This window comes from Triturus cristatus, chromosome 9 (genome assembly GCF_964204655.1).
Source record: "Triturus cristatus chromosome 9, aTriCri1.1, whole genome shotgun sequence".
Lineage (NCBI taxonomy): Eukaryota > Metazoa > Chordata > Amphibia > Caudata > Salamandridae > Triturus > Triturus cristatus.
Window position 1 is genome coordinate 1,146,368,029 of NC_140592.1, and position 17,654 is coordinate 1,146,385,682.

At 43.0% G+C, this 17,654-nt stretch overlaps 1 protein-coding gene across 1 annotated transcript in view; it reads right to left on the bottom strand.

Annotated features, from left to right (window-relative positions):
- The window catches only part of SPTBN5 (spectrin beta, non-erythrocytic 5), a 1,776,766-nt gene extending 1,767,855 nt beyond the window's left edge, over positions 1–8,911 (bottom strand). The window contains exon 1 of the mRNA XM_085627084.1: positions 8,738–8,911. The gene's annotated coding sequence lies outside the window, so the exon portion shown is untranslated. The remainder of the gene's footprint in view (positions 1–8,737) is intronic.
- Between the last annotated feature and the right edge of the window lie 8,743 nt (positions 8,912–17,654).

Genomic DNA, 17,654 nt, shown 5'->3' on the forward strand with positions numbered 1-17,654 from the left:
CCCTGTTTCGCAATTGAACTACCTTCTTATTGTAGCCACTTCCTCTGGCCCATTAGACTCATCGGGTTAAGTGGGGGCCATCTGTGAACTCACACAGTGAGTGGTTGAACATATACCACATGCATTTTCTTCAGAGAAGAACTTGCTGCTTGAACCAGGCTACCCAACGTTGAGCCAATAATTCTTTCCAAAAACAGTTTACCTTTGCAGGTAAGATTGTTTGGGTCTAGCTACAACTGTCACAGATCACTACAAGACTGTGCCTCTCTATATGCTTTGGGTCAGCCCTCTTCTGCCAGTGGCGTGTTCCAGTATTATTAACTTTCTTCTTCTGCCCATTTCAGCATACAGCATGGGGCAATGGGTCCGCCCACTTCTGTCATTGGCTCCCACATCTGCAAAACTGCCAGAAAATTCATTTGTTTCAGTGCCAGTCTTTTAACTTTCTATTTCTCCTTTTATTGGACTCTTTTCATTTCTCCCGTTCCCATTTTACTTTACTTTTTTTCTGTAGACCATCTGGTTAGCGGGCTTGCTTGCCTCTTTAGTTGCTGTGGGTCGTATTGCGGCTAGCTAATGCTTCAAAAACTAGGTGGCCTATTATGCATTATGTCAGCCATCTTAGCTGCACAACAATGATCTCCTTTGCACAATACTATTTCAAGAGGGCCGCCCAGTGTGATGTTTTCTGGGTGGCCATTTTGGACTTGTGTTGTGGATAGTGTATCAGTGCTTTAACGCTTCAAGGTGGCCATACATTGCTTTTAATATGGCATTCACAATGGCACTTTAAAACAACAATACTCTATCTACAAAATACTTTTGCAAGATGTACACTCACCACAATATTTAATTTGTTTCTATTGCAGGCATATGCACGCCACGTCTAGACAGAGGCATGTTTTCTTTTATTCTACTTGTATTCATCTAATTTCTATTGCATATGCTTGTTGAGTTTGTGTGTGCTTTATTGTTAATGGGTAAGTAGATTACTGCAAGAATGAGTCAGTGGGTGGATGAATCGATGCATGAATGCTACGAATAACTAACAGAGTTCATGTGTGAATATGACTCATTGAGCGCCTAAACTCACTAGTTATCGTAAAGAATGTTTCAGTTAAAAGCCAGGCCTATTTGCATGGCCGCAGCTTGATTTTTTATTTGGGGAACAATATCGAGTTTTCATAAGTTATTGAACTATTTAGACCAGACCTTGATATGAAGAGCTTTAATCAGAGATTATCTTAAGTATGTACAAGTTTCCATGTCTGTATTTATAATAAACTCGTACTCTTGGTGAAGGAAAGACTAGCAGTCTTTCTTCTGTGTTTTTATTTGCTGGTATGGAGATGCCTTTGTAGCATTAGAATAGTACGGGCATAAGTTCATGCCCGGTTCTAGCGGGTGGGCCAGTTGGGCCAGGCCCACCCAAACATTAGCCTGGCCCACCCAAACATGAGTCTTGGGCCTCGCAGGGACGGCTTGAAGGCCACTAGAAAATGGCCACTTTCATTCAAAACGTTGCTCCGAACGTTGTTTTAATTCCTGTTACGGGAGTTGCGTGATTGGGCCTGGGCTCTTTCTCACAGGCAGCCCCAATCTCGCATCTCCTTTTAGAAAGGTGAGCTGTGTCCTGCGGGTACAATAGTGGCATGGGGAATGGGCCAAATTCTTTCTTTGGCCCCAGCTGTGTGGATATTTCCTTTTCTATTCAGTGCTGGAGAAAATAAGTTTGTTTATCCTGATTCTCCTTTCCAGACCCCTGCAGCTGCTTATCACATCCTGCGAGGCAGAGTTCTATGAACCAAGTAGGAAAGAAAATGTGTGACTATTTTTCTTATTTTGCAATCTGAATAGGCCCAGCAAGGCACATACTTTGTGTATGCTTCATTTAAATCGTTTTTATCATTATTGTGGCCATGGATGCAAGACAACAATAAAAATGTCCAGATAACTTGTGATTAATGATCCTGCTGGAGAGCAATCCTTTGTGTGTTGGTAGTTTTGAAATGCAGATAAACTGTATTTTATGTGGATAGCTCAGTGGGTTACTGCGTTTGTCACAGAGATTCTTGTGTTACAATCCTATCATAGGACAGTGACCTATGAACTGTCATCAAAGAGTTGCATACAAACCTGAATGGTATAGTTAGAACTTCACTTTTCTTTTTGATATGCGATATAGTTAGAACTTCCCCAGTTATTCTAATTTGCTAAAAAGAGTTTGTTTGGGCAGATAATACATTGTTTGGGCAGATAATACATTTTTATTAGTAAAGCTAACCCCCCCAACCGCTGGGGCATGCTTTATATCGTGAGTTTGTGCTTCTCCAGACCAAACCCTCTTAAAATATACTGCCCACCAGTATGGATGACGTGATTCCTACACTTTGTAATCCTCGTTGGCTTATGTGACACTCTGTATAGACTGAGTTACATACTTGTATGATTCATTGTCTCTGTATAATGTGTATGTGATGTAAAGTACTGTGACCCCTACACTGATATGAGTAGCGCTATACAACAAATGAAATGCATATGAGAGAGGGGCTACGGAGAGATGAAGGGCACTGTTGGAGGGTGGTAGTAATGGCTGCGGAGAAAGATGTCATTGGTTGGGCGCCAAAAAAGACTTTTGCAGTAGCGCTAAAGCCGGCCCTGTCATGGCCTTTCTGTTTTTGTTTTATTTAATTGGCAGTCAGGTTATTAGGGCAACTGTGGAACATATTTTAAAGTGTGTGCTAATTATATATACTGCTATATTCAATGTTTTAAGTTTGAAGGTGATTTTACTAATGTATTTTTTACTGGGAATAATGAAAGTTGAGCTGGTTGGTGGCTGATACGGGGCTGGGGCCCATGGTCAGCTGTGAGATAAGGTGCACAGGCGAGGGATTGTAGAAAAGAGGAAAATCATGCCTGGAAGTACTTGTGTTGAATCCTAGCCTGATGGAATTTGAGGGTTTGCACTTAAGTCCAGACATTGCTCTTAATTTCAAACAACTCTCCACATGCACTGTATACACACAGAATCGATCTGTTGTAGCATGGTGATTATTTGCAAGTAGATATGATGTAATCTAGGGCTTGTAGGCTACCTCCAGAAGAGACAAATTGGGCCCGCAGTGGCTCACCCGAATGCACTCTTGGCCCACCCAAATAAAAATTGCTGGAGCCGGGCCTGCATAGGTTGCTCGTAAGAAGAGGTATCCATTTATCATACCGCAGAATCCTTATGATAAATAGATCTATTATTGTGGATAAACCTATGAAAGCCGGGGAAAAAATCAACGGCTCGCAGTGAGAATGTCTGGTGTGGAAGAGGAATGTAGGAGAGAGCGTGACGTGTTAGTTTTATTGGAATAGTAGCTAAGCTGCTCTGACGTGTGTAGTGTTTGTATCACGTGGCAATGCGTGGCCACGAGCTGCAGTGAATATGAATTAAGAGTGACAAGTGAATGCAGAGGACACCAGAAGTTCCTTCGTAGCCCAAGAAGTTGCTCTTCAGTTTCCATGACCATGCCGCCTCAAGCATTGGAATGTATACGCTACTGCTGGAAGGCATCAGAGCCCCACCCAGCACATCAGGAGCCCGCTGCGCCAGCTGTGGCAGGGGATCCGGAAATGCAATCAGTTGACTCGATGACCTCAGCAAGCAGTTTATATACAGTTAACCAGAACCTGGTCTAATGCAACAGGCATTTAGGATGGTGTTTGTGTTCTAGATCAAAATAGCCAGAAATGTCAGTCTGAGATACCAAGAAAGAGAATCAATACAGAACTATAAACGAATCTCAACATTTAACTTTTATTTCTGGTGGTTATTAACCAGCCTCTCCATTTTATCAATACCTGCTACTTAACGGATCTTTTATTACACATTTTACTGGTCTGTCTCCTTACTGGTGACTTTTTAACATCAACTGACCCACACATTTCCCCTACAAAGTCCCCCCATGCAGCAGACATTTGCTTTCGAACTTTCTAAGTTCTGCAGCTGCCCAACCCTCGTAATTCGCCTGTCAAGCACACCTTTGCCCCAACCTTTCCAACCACTTTCTATCCATTAGATCTGTTCGTTGATCGAGTCTAAATTTCTCACCAAAGTTACTCTTCTGAAAATTCCTACCTGTGCTCTTCTGCTACCACCAATCCAGTTCCAATCCCTTCCAAACTCCCACCACCAGACCAGTGTTCACCCCACACATCCCACACCCCTACAGTCACCAGATTCCAATGGTCACTCATCCGCATGTTCGCTTCGTGAGACCTCATTGACAAGCGCACGTTGTTAAAAATACCATGATGAAGACTACATACCAGTAATAATTAAGGTGTCAATTTCAAATCATTTAATCGTGGCAAGGGGCAGACCAGACCAAGGGACTTTGGTAAGCAGTGGACTGTGGCAGTACTTCTGCAACTAATGCATCCCTTCTAGCTGAAGCTCCTATGGAGTTAGAGATGAGTACATATAATACATGCTGCAGTTGACATCATTCTCCTAAGATGCCTTCTGTCTCCTGGGGGTCTCCTCAGGAAAAGTAGGAACCCAAATGGACAATGACAGTTCACTCGACGGTGAAGCAGCAGAGCCCCACTTTCACCTTGTTTGCACAGCACTGGATGTAACAAGAGGGCTTGGGCCCGATCTATCAAGCTAAATTGCGATTGCAAACGCTGAAATTCACAGAATTTCAGCGTTTGCGATCGCAATTTAGCTGTATGCAATGTAGGTAAGCAAAAACCTACTCGCAAAATAAGGAATCGTAAAAATTGTGATTCCTTATTTTGTGCATGCATTTAGAGAATTGCAACTTGCGATTCCCTAAATGCCATGCTGATATGCATCGTAAATTCCTATATTGCTTTAAGGAATCACAACTTAGCACCAACTTCAAGTTGGTGGTAATTTGCGATTTCCTCGAAAAAAGCACTTTTTTCCTTTTTCAAAGTGCCATGTGGCACACATACATGCCTTAGGGCATGTATGTGTGCCACATGTGCAAACATGCACATTTCAGGGGTGCAATAGGGTGTCCTTTTAGAACCCTTGAAATAGCGTGCGCAATTTGCGAGTACCTATTGGGTACCGGCAATTTGCGCACGCAATTCCCAATCATTCCTATGGGCCTCTTGGCTCATAGAAATGAATGGGAAGCCATTCCTTAATTACGACTCACAATTTGCGACTCGCAATTAAGAAATGCGTAGGAATCGCAAAAAAAATTCAGATTCCTATATACATTGATTTTGCGAGTCTATAATAGCGAATCGGTAACATTCGCTACTATAATAGACTCGCAAAATGTAATTTTGATACGTCTGGCCCTAAGTGTCTTATGTGGTTGGTACTTTAAGTAAATTGATGTTTCTGCCTGCCGGGGCACTTCACCACTCATCATTCTTTCAGTCACTCTTATGATCATAGGTCCTACATATGCTTTCCTGGTGGGCCGGATTAGGCAGCGCGCTCGACTGGCAGCTCTGACAATGTAAGTCACAATAGACCAAGTTGGCGTTCATCACTATCACCTCCCGGCTATTGATGTTCATTGCCAAACTGTGGATGCACATGTTTTTTTCCACGGTCAGAGTTTCAATATGGTGTTGACCAAGACGATGAGCCACTGTTTTGCTGTATTTGAACCATAGCATTATCCTGCGCCAATGCTTGAGCACAATGCAGATTGTCTGGGGTACCTCAAATTCGACCTGTAGCACTTCCTGCTATTGCCTGCCAGTGCTCCTTTGCCAGGCTATAGTAAGCCCACATGCTCTGCACCTTCCATTGCTAAGATTCTACAGCCCGATCCCGAAGCATAACTGGGTCGATACCTGCAGCACTATTTCAGATTGCCATCTGTACATCAGGCAGCTGTGCACTTCCAGCATGCCACAGTTTGATTGGCTCCTAGGTGATCATTACCTGCTCTGGGATTAATAGCTGGTACCGGAAGAGGCCTTATTAAAGTATCAGCCCACATGCTCGCAGAGTTGAATTAGAGGGCTCACCAAGCCTGCAGAATGTGCCTGCGCTAAGAGACAATTCTGGAGAAGACAGCTTTAGAATCATTCACTCAGAAGGCTGAATATGTACATGAAAATGGTTCTTATCTCAGGTATAAGAAGCTCCTGAGATGAACGAGTCCCAAAAACATTCAATTCCTTTATTTGTATTAATATTAATATTCCCAATATGTGTAAAATGTGCAGTTCATGACAGATTTCACTGTGCTTTAAAAATAGCTGCCTCGTTGTTTTGTTACACTGATACCTTTTCTAAACTATATTTTAATTAGTTATCTTTAAAAGTATTTCCTTATAAGATAGATAGATACACTCTGAAAAAAACAATAAAAATACATTTTTAAAATGCTGTATTATTTGCTTATATTAAACTTACGTTATAAAGTATTTTTAAGCCAATGCCCATTTATGTAGGAAGATGGACGTGACAGGAGTAAAAGGAAAATAATCACACGTACAAACAGCAGCTCATTTAAGGACCTCACTCACTACATACAAAAGCAATGATCTACTTATTGTAAATATGAGATGTGTTTTAAATTGCTTCCTGCCCCTCACAACTAAATCCACCCCATGCATTTAAATTGACAATTAAAACATGCCATGTCTACCAAAATGTTAGCTTTAATAAAGAGTGGACGTGCTAGGTGTCAGAAGATGAATGGTCTGAAGAAACTGATGTGGAGCCCTTTAAAAATATTGTGTGCCATAAATGATTTAATACCCACATTTGCCCACATAGATTTACTAAAAAAGCTTATTTGCTATCTGCAATAACCCCCTCTATGCTCATTTACTTAAACCTCCTTCTCTAATGAAAAAGCTCTAAATTGAACATGCCACATTCCAGCAGCCTTGTGGTTAGGAGTGCCTCAGTGCCGTCATAAGTATAACATGTTAGCATTCTAGTTGTTTATTAGAACTCTGTGTTGAAGCTGCTGTAGAACACTAGGGACTAAAGTGACAGGCTACTGCTTCTGTCTGAAGTACCCATTTCAATCAATTTCAATTGCAGAAGTGTAGCTCACTGGTTAGAGGAGGCATACCCTGAAGCAGAGGTCAGACCCGGGACCAGGGTCCGGAGCCCAATTGTCCACGGACTTGATAATTCTCGCTTCGGTGCCCACTCTAAGCACGAGTTCACACTATGCAGCTCTGGGCAACAAGCTTGCTTAATCTCCACAATGGCCCCCCGCGGCAGGATGCCTGGCTTTCACCTTGGGGATGCCCAGTACGGGTTATCTCACAGGGAAAAACTAGGACGGGTTCCCAATGCAAGCGCCGAGATGCCCAAGGGTAAGTCGAGCGCTATATAAGTACATACAATCAGGCATTCGTCTTACATTTATGAGGAAGATATGTTTGAATTTTTGAAATTTCTGAATTTACAGAAAATATGTAATCATTTTAGCACATATCAGATTTTCCGTGGCAAAATGAAGAGAGAAAAATGTTTTCTTTGAAAAAAGGTTTATGAAATCCAAGCAGAAAATCTGCATTTTTCAAAGGATACATTTACCTTACAATTAATATAAGATCATCAATAAATTAATTCATATTGTGGCTTACATCTGTTATCACCCGTGGCAAAGCTTTATCACGTTACAAAAATGCTTCTTATATCTAGAAAGTAAAATAAAAAAAACACCATCTACCAAACAATTTTGTGAATTTCACCCATCATTTTAAGAGTCTGATTTAAAATAGAAATATTAGCAACATTATCCGAGGGGGCAGGGCACTCCCAGGTGGTTATTGGCTGGGGGCGGGGGAGGGGTGGGAGTAGGGACCTTTACTTGTCTTGAGTCCTTTGACTCCAATAACTATCCAGGTGTGTCTTCCACCTTCAATGATATTGCCTGAGTGGAAACAGAGCTATACAAACAATTCTTTTAGTGCATTTCTCGAGGCTGGTTACCCCCATACTACTTTAACAGTGCACCTCATCTTGATTAGGCACGGTGAGATTTTTTATGTGAATGTTATCTTGAATAAATGCTTCTTATTGTGTATTCTGCCTCTATGTCTTGCAGGAACTGTGACACAGGATGCAGGTCCCTTCTGGATGTGTTGCCCTAGAACCTTTGCCTCATTACTTTAGAAACTACACGGATCATACCATGCGCAAGTATCCTGAGTATTCTGCATAAGGGAAAACTTTACGCAGGCTACCATCCAAGTATATTTCGGAAATATTGTGAAAAAATATATTCATAGTTTGGAAAACATTTGCAGTTATGTGAAACCAGTTCCTGAGCTAAATCATTGAGGAGATGAAAATCCAACACTGAAGCAGAGTTATGGGTGCCTCCAATCTTACCTATACCCCAATGTCTGGAAAAAGTTCCACAACAAAATGTACCATTTTTGAAAAATGTGTGGTTTTTTGGATGGTGTTGGGTGGTTACGGGAAGACAAGAAAGGACACGGAAAGGAAGAACATCAGCCTTCTGCTTCATCCAAATGGTGCAGGTGGTTCTCTGAAACCAGAAGCACAGGTAGCTTGCCAGTTAGAGTTTTTTCAGTGATTCCTCTAATATGACTATTAATAAAAGTAAGCAGGTCTCGGATGTCGCTCTGTAGTTCTTAGAAGGTTTCAGTAGAACAAGTCCCAACTCAGTCTACTGGCTAAGCAGCCTGTTTGTTTAATTCTTCTCAGGTGAAACCCAATTATATTAGTGCTCAAGAGAAAAAAATGTGGACTTACCAAATTTCCTGCTTTAAAAACTTTTCAAGTTCAGACCCCAAGAAGCTCGGCTCAGCATGGACGCGTGGGAATGGACTGGAGGCGCTGGGCGTCGGGCTCTCTCTGCCCTTCTGCAATTTGTAGTTCCTCTTTTACAATCTGAGCGACCTTTGAGTCTTATAATAGCGAGAAGGCATTTACAACTCTCAGGCAAACCCTTTACCTGGAGACAAGGAGCGACCTGCTAAAGTCAGGGTATAAAGGTTGCAAGGGCTGAAACCACTCACTGCTCTCATTACTGTTTAAAGTAAAAACATGAGTCAGGTCCACAGAGCAGCATCTGCAGTGTCCAGCTGTAAATGCAGAGGTTGGAATGCTGGTGACATGGGCGTGTCCTGATAAATCACAGTAATCAACTCACTCTCCAACTCACCAGACATCAGAAGATGTACAAGTTACTGCAGCCTTACTTATGACCAGATATTACAGAAACGATGCTCTTTTACCTGTAAAAGCAGGGGAAAAACATGGTAGGGAACAAATCCCTCATATAACGTGTTCAGCAGTGAAACGAGCATACCGTGCCCTGCAGGCATGTGTAAATCAGCCACATGTAGTGTAAAGTGTAGGCAGGAAAATGGGCCAATTTGGTGAGCTTGGTGGTCATTATCTGCCTTAAAATTGTTTAAGTCAGTGAGTTCTATCATTTATAAGCTTGGGAAACGCAAACAGATTTCTGTTCTGTCTTACATTTAGGGCTGATTTGTTCCTGTGGTTGCAGGTTGTAGGTACTGGCACTCATGTTTTGGGATCTGGAGTTATTTATCATCAACTCACTGTTTCCAACCCAGAGCAAAAGACAGGAAAGGGAGAAGGAAGAAGGAAGTAAAAATGCCAAAGAGATTTAGCAGGGAATGAAAAATAACTCACAAGAGTGAGCTAAAAAACTGAAGCTTAGGGTGATGGAAGAAAGAGGCATGTGGTGGAATGAAAACCAGCATCCTTGGTATTCAGCAACCCAGCCTTCAGCAGCAGAATCCTAGGGATCTCCACATCTAAGGAGGTACTCGCCTTCCCCGGTAATCCTAAAGTCACTGCGCCTGGCCTCTCATGAAGGTCAAACCTCTCCGGCCCCACATCACAAGAAACACCAAACATCGACAACCAGTCCATCATCAGACTGTTCAACACAAGCAATGGATGTTTCATACGAAACACTCAACAGAACAAACACCTCCTACATAACATGTAATTCAAACCTCTCAGCACACATCACACTATCCTGGACACAGACTACCATTCTATTATCCACACAGTCATTTCACAACATGCTCCCCTACTGCATTACAGCCCACCAACACCCACACTCTCATCACAAACTCAGTCTATACCTTTGGTTTCAGTGCTCTGACTCATATCAACCAAAGATATCACATCCACTCTAGAACTCACATCGCCACACTACTAGCCACACTTCACTATACTACATCTCTCAGTACCACCACACAATACAATGCATTCCAACATTTCCATCACACTACACTACTCCAAAACAACAGTGCCCTGCATCCTACTACATCACCACAAGTGAGAAAACATGGCACATTAAACCACCATACCAACTAGAAGACACCTCACCAAATCCATCCACTAATCAACCATTCACCACATCACACAACACTCCACTGTCCAGCCTGTAACACCACGTTGCAAGAACACATACGCCTGCTACAGCACTTCAGCTCATCAAGCACACCACTCAGATCACCCTACATAATAAACACCCCCACAAAAACACTCCCAAACACATCAGATCCACCAGCACACCCATCCCATGCACCACCTCTCTAGGACCTTCAAGCAATACACCTACAACAGGGTAGACACTATCACAGTCCCATCAGTTCTCCCACTAATTACACATACACACCTCTACCCACAACACATCTGCTTTCACTGTTCCAATCCAAAGCTCACTGATACACACACCACACCTCATGCTTACACTCCAAGTGACAAGTAGGTGACGGGACCAACTATGGAGCTCTTCACATCTACAGTTTTACCAGTCGATGTGCAAATTGCTCATCCTTGGTTTTCTTCTCTTTCCCTCTCTCTCCTTTCTTTTTAGAACATGTACGCTTTTCAACACTTAGGGTTAGATGTACGAAACCTTTTTGTGTTCGCAAACGGCCCAATTCACAGAATCGGCCCGTTTGCAAACGCATAAATGTCTTTTCAGATGTACTAAGCCCAAATTACAATTCAGTAACTTGTTACCGAATCGCAATTTGGGTTGGCGAATCATTTTTTGGAAGGGGCGTAATTAGGGCATCCCTTCCAAATTCCAATTTGCACTGGTACGCATGAATGTTTTACGACCAAAATGCGATCTCAAAACATTTGCACTTTACAGTCAACTCAAAGTTGATGGTAACCCATTCGCAAATGGGAAGGGCTCTCCAAGAGACACCTTCCCCTTTAGGAATGGTAGAAACATTATTTTTTAAGAGCAGGCAGTGGTCTAAGGGACAACTGCCTACTCTTCCAAATGAAACTTTAACTTTAAATGTTTTCCTTTTTAAAGGCAGTCCGTTTTCCATTTAGGAAAATGGATGGCGTTTAAAAAAAAAAAATTGCTTTATTGAAAAGCAATCACAGACATGGTAGTCTGCTGACCTCAGCAGGCCATCATCCCTGTGATGGCAGTGAATCTATTTGCGACCCACTACGATTCGCTATTTTAGGAATAGTGGCTAAATCAACCCTTTGTATATTAGTGATAACGATTACAAAATAGCGATTCGCAAAAAATCGCTATTTGAAAATTCTTATCTTATCTTATCGTATCTTATGCTATATTTATAGAGCGCACTGACACCAAAGGTTTCCTGGCGCTATGATTGAGATTGGAGGTGGGAGTCATAGTTTACAAGAGTTTTGAGAAGAGCCATGTTTTTAGGCTCTTTCGAAAGCTTAGTAGGGTACCAGAAGTTTTAATGTGAAGAGGGAGGGAGTTCCATAATTTGGGTGCCAAGTAGCTGAATCTACAGCCGCCCAGTTTTTTTAGTTTGGCCGTCGGCGTGGTGAGAAGATGAAGATGGGCAGAGCGGAGGTTACGAACCGGACAATGAGGGTTCAGAAGGGATTCTAAAAAGGCAGGGCCCTTGGACTGCCGGGCCTTGTATACCAGGCAGCCAATTTTAAAAGCAGCTCGCTGTTCGATAGGCAACCAGTGCAGCTTGGCCAGGAGAGGCCTGGCGGATTGCCATTTGGGAGTTTTGCAGATAAGTCTAGCTGCCTGGTTCTGCACCAGCTGGAGACGATGGAGGAGGGACTTGGGTAGCCCCCAGTAGATTGAATTAGAAAAATCCAGGCGGGAGAGGACGAGGGAGATGACAATTTGCACCAGGGATTCGTGGGAGAATAAGTGGGAAATCTTGCAAATTTTGCGTAGCTGAAACATGCTGGCAGAAATGGTGGTACCAACATGAGTTTTAAGAGAGAGATCAGTGTCGATGGTAACGCCCAAGCTTTTTACCGAATTCAAAGGTTTAGGTGGAATGCCAAGCTCCTTAGGCCAGAAGTGAGGGCCCCAGTATAGAAGGCTGGTACCAGGCAGGAGGAGTTCCGTCTTCTCAGGGTTTAATTTGAGCTGGTTGGAGATCATCCATTGTTGGATATGCAGCATTGCTCCCTGAAAGTTAGGTGCAGCATCCTGGGAATCTAATGGAAAAATGATTTGCATGTCGTCAGCATAATTGAGGACAGTGCAATTCCAAGAGCTCAGTGAATGGATAAGTGGGCGCAGATATAAATTAAACAATAATGGAGACAGAGAGGAGCCCTGGGGAACTCCACAGGTGGTGGGGACCTGGGTGGCGGTAAAGGGGCCTAGATGGACTGTTTGAGCTCGGCCCGAGAGGAAGGACTTGATCCATTTGCTATTACTATTCTTTGTTTATCTACCCCTTAATATCCAATATTAGATCTTGGGTCACTAAGCAATGATAAAAGAACTGTTCCATATGAAGAAAAGATCAATCAGAAAATGTTACGGTCATGGACAAAAATACCTGAATTATAACATTTTTTAGCATGTGCAGGTGGACGGTGTCAACATTTCCTATTTGTACTTCTCATGTTCTACATTCCTGGTCACTGGGTGGTCTCTGTACTATGAATCCCTTTTTTAATATTTTGTCTACAAAAGTCTGAGGGCCTGTTTAAGAGTTTGGTGGTGCGGGGCGGGGTGACATGCCACCGCCCCGCACCGCCAAACCCAACCGCTGCTCGCCTGCCAGATTCCGAGTTTCCTCGCTGTCTGGCAGGTGGTCCTTTTGGCGTTCCTATGGTGGTGCCTTTGAAAAAGGCATCGCAATGGGAATGACAAATCAAGTTCCTGCACGGCATGGACTATTAAGTCCATGCCATGCAGAAACTGGGCGTGCATGAAGACAGGGGGGCACACCATGTGCCCACCCTGCATGCATCTCCATGGCCTGAGGCACCAGGAGGCCCTGCAGGGGCCCCTGAGTTTCCTCACAACCAGCAGTTTCATGGCGTGAAGACCGCTGGCAGTGAGGAAACTGGTAATATGATTCACGGGCCGCAGCAGCCCTACCAAGCATATTGCAGCCTCACACCGCCACGCCACTGGCAGGGATTGCGGATCCCTGGTGGCTGTGGCAGTGTCATCAAGGTCCAACTGACGTACTTGTACTACGGAGGTCGGACCACTGGTGCGACGGTCTCCGACTGCCACTGCACCTCCACCACGGGTTCGGCGGGCCGATGAACCACCGGACTTGTAGTCAGACCCTAAATGACCCAGTGCTTAAAAAAAAGAAAACAGAGATAAAAGCACATCCCTGGTTTGCAAAAGGGAATAGTAGATCTGGGCCACAGTATTAGAGAATTACAACTCCACTGTGTCACATAAAGGGTCCACAAAAACCAAATAAGCACCTGCCATGTTAAGGACCATTTCAAGATCCAAACCTCCTCTGAGACACATCAAGCAGAGAAAACCCAGCAAACACACAATACTCATGCAGGTTAGTTTGGCAAGATCATCCTTCTATGGAATATCACAGAGGGGCTAGCCTGCAATATACAGAACACATCACCTACTCCAGCTGAGGTCAGGTCACAGTCAAAGCCTGAAATCCCAATCATCCCTCCAAGGAGGACACCTGCTTTGAAAAACCAAAACCGCTGACTGAAATCTACATGCTAAATTGATGAGAAGGCAAGTAATTGGTAATCACTGGGTATACAAATATCTGGTAACGTAACATAACACACGTTGCCAATCTAGCGGAAAAAACGTTTGTCAAGGGGATCCGCTTTAAAACTGTAAATATAGTTAAAAACATTGGAAGTATCCAAATTTTTACTTCAAAATTTTAATTTAAAAGTTGTGTTGCCTGAATATTTGGTGTTCAGTTAAGGACCACAAAGCTGTTTTAAAGTCAACCCTGTGGGAAGTAAAATTCCATAAGTTAGCCTTCTTGGGGTTGTTTAGCAAATTAGGTCAAAACCCAAACCAGTGACTAATGCATTCGTTATTGCTGTCATTGGAAATATAGGTGAATGCTGGTGATGAAGAACTGTGGAAGAAGATTTGGAGAGGGCCGTGCTTTCACTCCTAATGCCAGTCATTTAAGAGAAGAGAAATACCAGGTGCTTTTCAGATAATTTCTGTGGAACAGGACAACACTAATTTGTCACCGCGGTCTATGTTAAATTATGGAAAACCTCTGGGAAAGAAAGAAGCCCATAACAGTTTGCAAGGAGGGATTAAACTATGTTTCTGTGATTAAAAAGAGATTGACAGTGTTCTTTATGTGCCCACCAACCTATGTCATGGAATGTGGCAGATTTACAAGTGTGAGGAGGCAGAGTGAGGAAAATGCTTGCATGATTGTAGGGTCCATGGATAAATGCTGATGCATTGGAGTGGTGGAGGTCAATAGTTGTAGCCAGTCTGGTCTGTTTTTGATCGATGCTGCTAAACGTTTGAGTCAGCATGCCTGTTGTCTTGGCCCAGGAGCGTAGGGCTGTGGGCGTTAATAGTGTAGCAGGAACGTGGCCTTAGTGCACAAGGGTTCTTGGGTACATTGATAATCTCCCTTGGTGTGGGTATCAGTTTCAGATTTGTTTTACTTGGGCGTCTTTGTTGCTAATAAGTTCACTGTTGCTGTTTATAGGGATAAGATTTTTATAGTCTCCAGTTCTCAGAGTCAGTCTGGTGATCCACAGTGCAAGATCCATCTTTAAGGTGTTGAGTAGTTTCCAGCACGATTTAAGGAGTCCAGAAGCTCTGTCACTCGGTGTCGGATTCAATTTGTTGGTTGGTGAGGATTGGAACTAGACTTCAAACAGGCCTTTAGAAGGGCATATGAAGCTTGTCGAGATCACTTACTTGTGTAGGTTCAGAATCAAAATGTGTGACAGAGTGTGTCTTTGGGTATCAGGAGGTAGATGAAGAGATGTGGTGCTCACATCCTGGGTAATCTTGTTATCTTTGGTGATTGGTCTGTGAGGTTTGGTTCTAGGAGGGACAGCTGTTCCTTAGTTTGGTTTGGCTTTACTACATTTGCAGCACTATCATTGTCTGGACAGGCTGGCTTGCTTTTCTCTCAAACTTTCATTTGAAGGTATATGAGGACGGATTTTGGGTGGAAAATCTATTCCTGGAGTTGGGTCTCGCAACCATTTTTCTAGATTTGGAACCACCGAAGCAACAGTGAAAGGAGTATAGGGGTTAGTGGATATCAATCCCATGCTTGCCTTTTGTTGTCCTCTTTGGTTTCAAGTGAATTGCATGCACTCAGAAGATGGCATCAGATATCACATAGGGGTTTTGATTGCCATTGGCATTTTTGTTTTCACAACTATGTTTACAAGCTGGTTAACAATCGGATGTTTCTTTCTTTTCCTGACTGGTATTGTGGTATTTGTGCTATTCTGGTACTGTGGTTTGTGCTTTTTCAAAAGTGGGTGTCTGGTGCAGATAACTGGTATCTGGTTGACTGGAAAAAAAGGTTTGGCATGGTTCCTGTTAAAAAAGAAGGTAGATTGGTTTTCCTTCTGGGAGTATTGGTGTCAGGACCCATTAGAATGGCTCATGAGGCTCAAGGAGCCAGAGGCTATTGAATCTGGAGAAACGTGACGATTTCCCATTCTAATGACCATGCTTTAGGGCAGAGGTCTTCAAACTTTTTGATGCCAAGACCCCCTTGTCAAACGGTTTTAGGCGTAAGGGCCTCCTTCTGATGAAAATTTCTAGAACCTGGTACTCCTCATCTTAGACAACTATCGACAACCATAAACGCCCCCAATTCCCACAGCAAATAATTTTTACGGTGGGTAAATAATATTAAACAGTGTTTAGCAAACCAAAGGTCAGTGAGCGTGGGGGTGTAGTCAATGGTGTAGCAAAAAACAAAGGGCTTCATTTATGAGGAATTGGCGTAGAGCAGCGCCGCAAGTCTTCTTGCAGCGCTGCCCTATGCCAATGTGAAAGGGCGGGAATGCACAGTTTTTATGGAATACAGTACACTCCTGTCCTTTTCCTTTGTATTGGCGCATAAATTGTTGCCGAGCACCTACATAAACAGGATTGTTTTTGTACAGAAAGGGGCACCTTCTGTCAAAAAACAATCCCGAGAGGTGTTTTCCTCTTTCGATGTGAGCTGCAAAATGCAGCACAAATGGAAAGACCTGGGGGTCACGTCCCACAGATTGAAGACCTCTACTTTGGGGTAATCTGATGGATGTAGGTAACCCTATCAGAAATTCATTTAGAGGATAGTTGAGCGATAGAAAAAGTAAGTGTAGTTTTCAAGATCTGGCTCATGCAAATATTGCTTGAATATATATTACTTTGGGTGTACAAGGCTGACTGAGCCTCTGGATCTTGTGGCTCTCTGAGTAGCCTTTAACACCAACATGGACCAATCTGTTCTCTTATTCAGACTCTAGCAAATAGCTGGAGTAGAAGCAGAAGGGGTTCATCTCCTTTCAATCTCATCAGTCGACCCCTATTTACGTAAGCCAGTTTTCATCCACCATTCTGACTGCAGGCCCAGGCTTCCCTTGTATTGCTGGGGTTTTGACACCTACATTGGATCTTCTTATTATCATCAGACATTAAGGTTGGCTTTTGAAGGTTCCACTAAAGACACAAAGATCAAGTTGAAAATCAATGGGCACTACAGCTCAGTATGATCATCTCTGTGGTTTGCTGAAGGCAGAACACTGGATGAACCCTGGTAAGTCACAGGTATACTAGGCTAGAACACTGGACAATACACAGACCATGTGCATGGATAACCTTCCACAATTTTTTGTGAACACTATTTTTCCAGCAGAAGAATTAGGGCTTTTCCTGGATATAGATACTACTATGACTGTGCTGGTAAATATAACATCCAGTACTAGTTATCATGTGTAAGGAAAACCTATTCCCATCATCTCTAGTCAATGCAGAAACAGATCAATGGTGTCCACAGTTCTCTTTAGAGCACTCAGAGTCTAAGTCTTTTTTCGGGGGTTGTCAAATATGTTAACCCAGCAATTACAAGTAGACAACACATCTAATAGCTTCCATGTGTGCTTCAAACTCCCACCTATTCTATTCCAAATTCAATGGAGAAGACCTTAGCACTGGTTCAACACCTTCCATGACAAGTGAACTGCTTCAAAAGATGATGTTAAGCTGTTGTTGTAATCTTAAACAACACAATAAAAGTGGTGTATCACTTACGCAGGACACACGATTCTATAAACAATGGTGGCAAAATATAGTTCCACATTACTGTGGGTTCGCTGGTTGTTGCCCTTCGCCCTCTGTTAGCCCAGACTACATATACTCATTGATTGCCCTCAATGCCAAAATAAGGTAGTTCTACCAACGCATGTTTAATCAGCT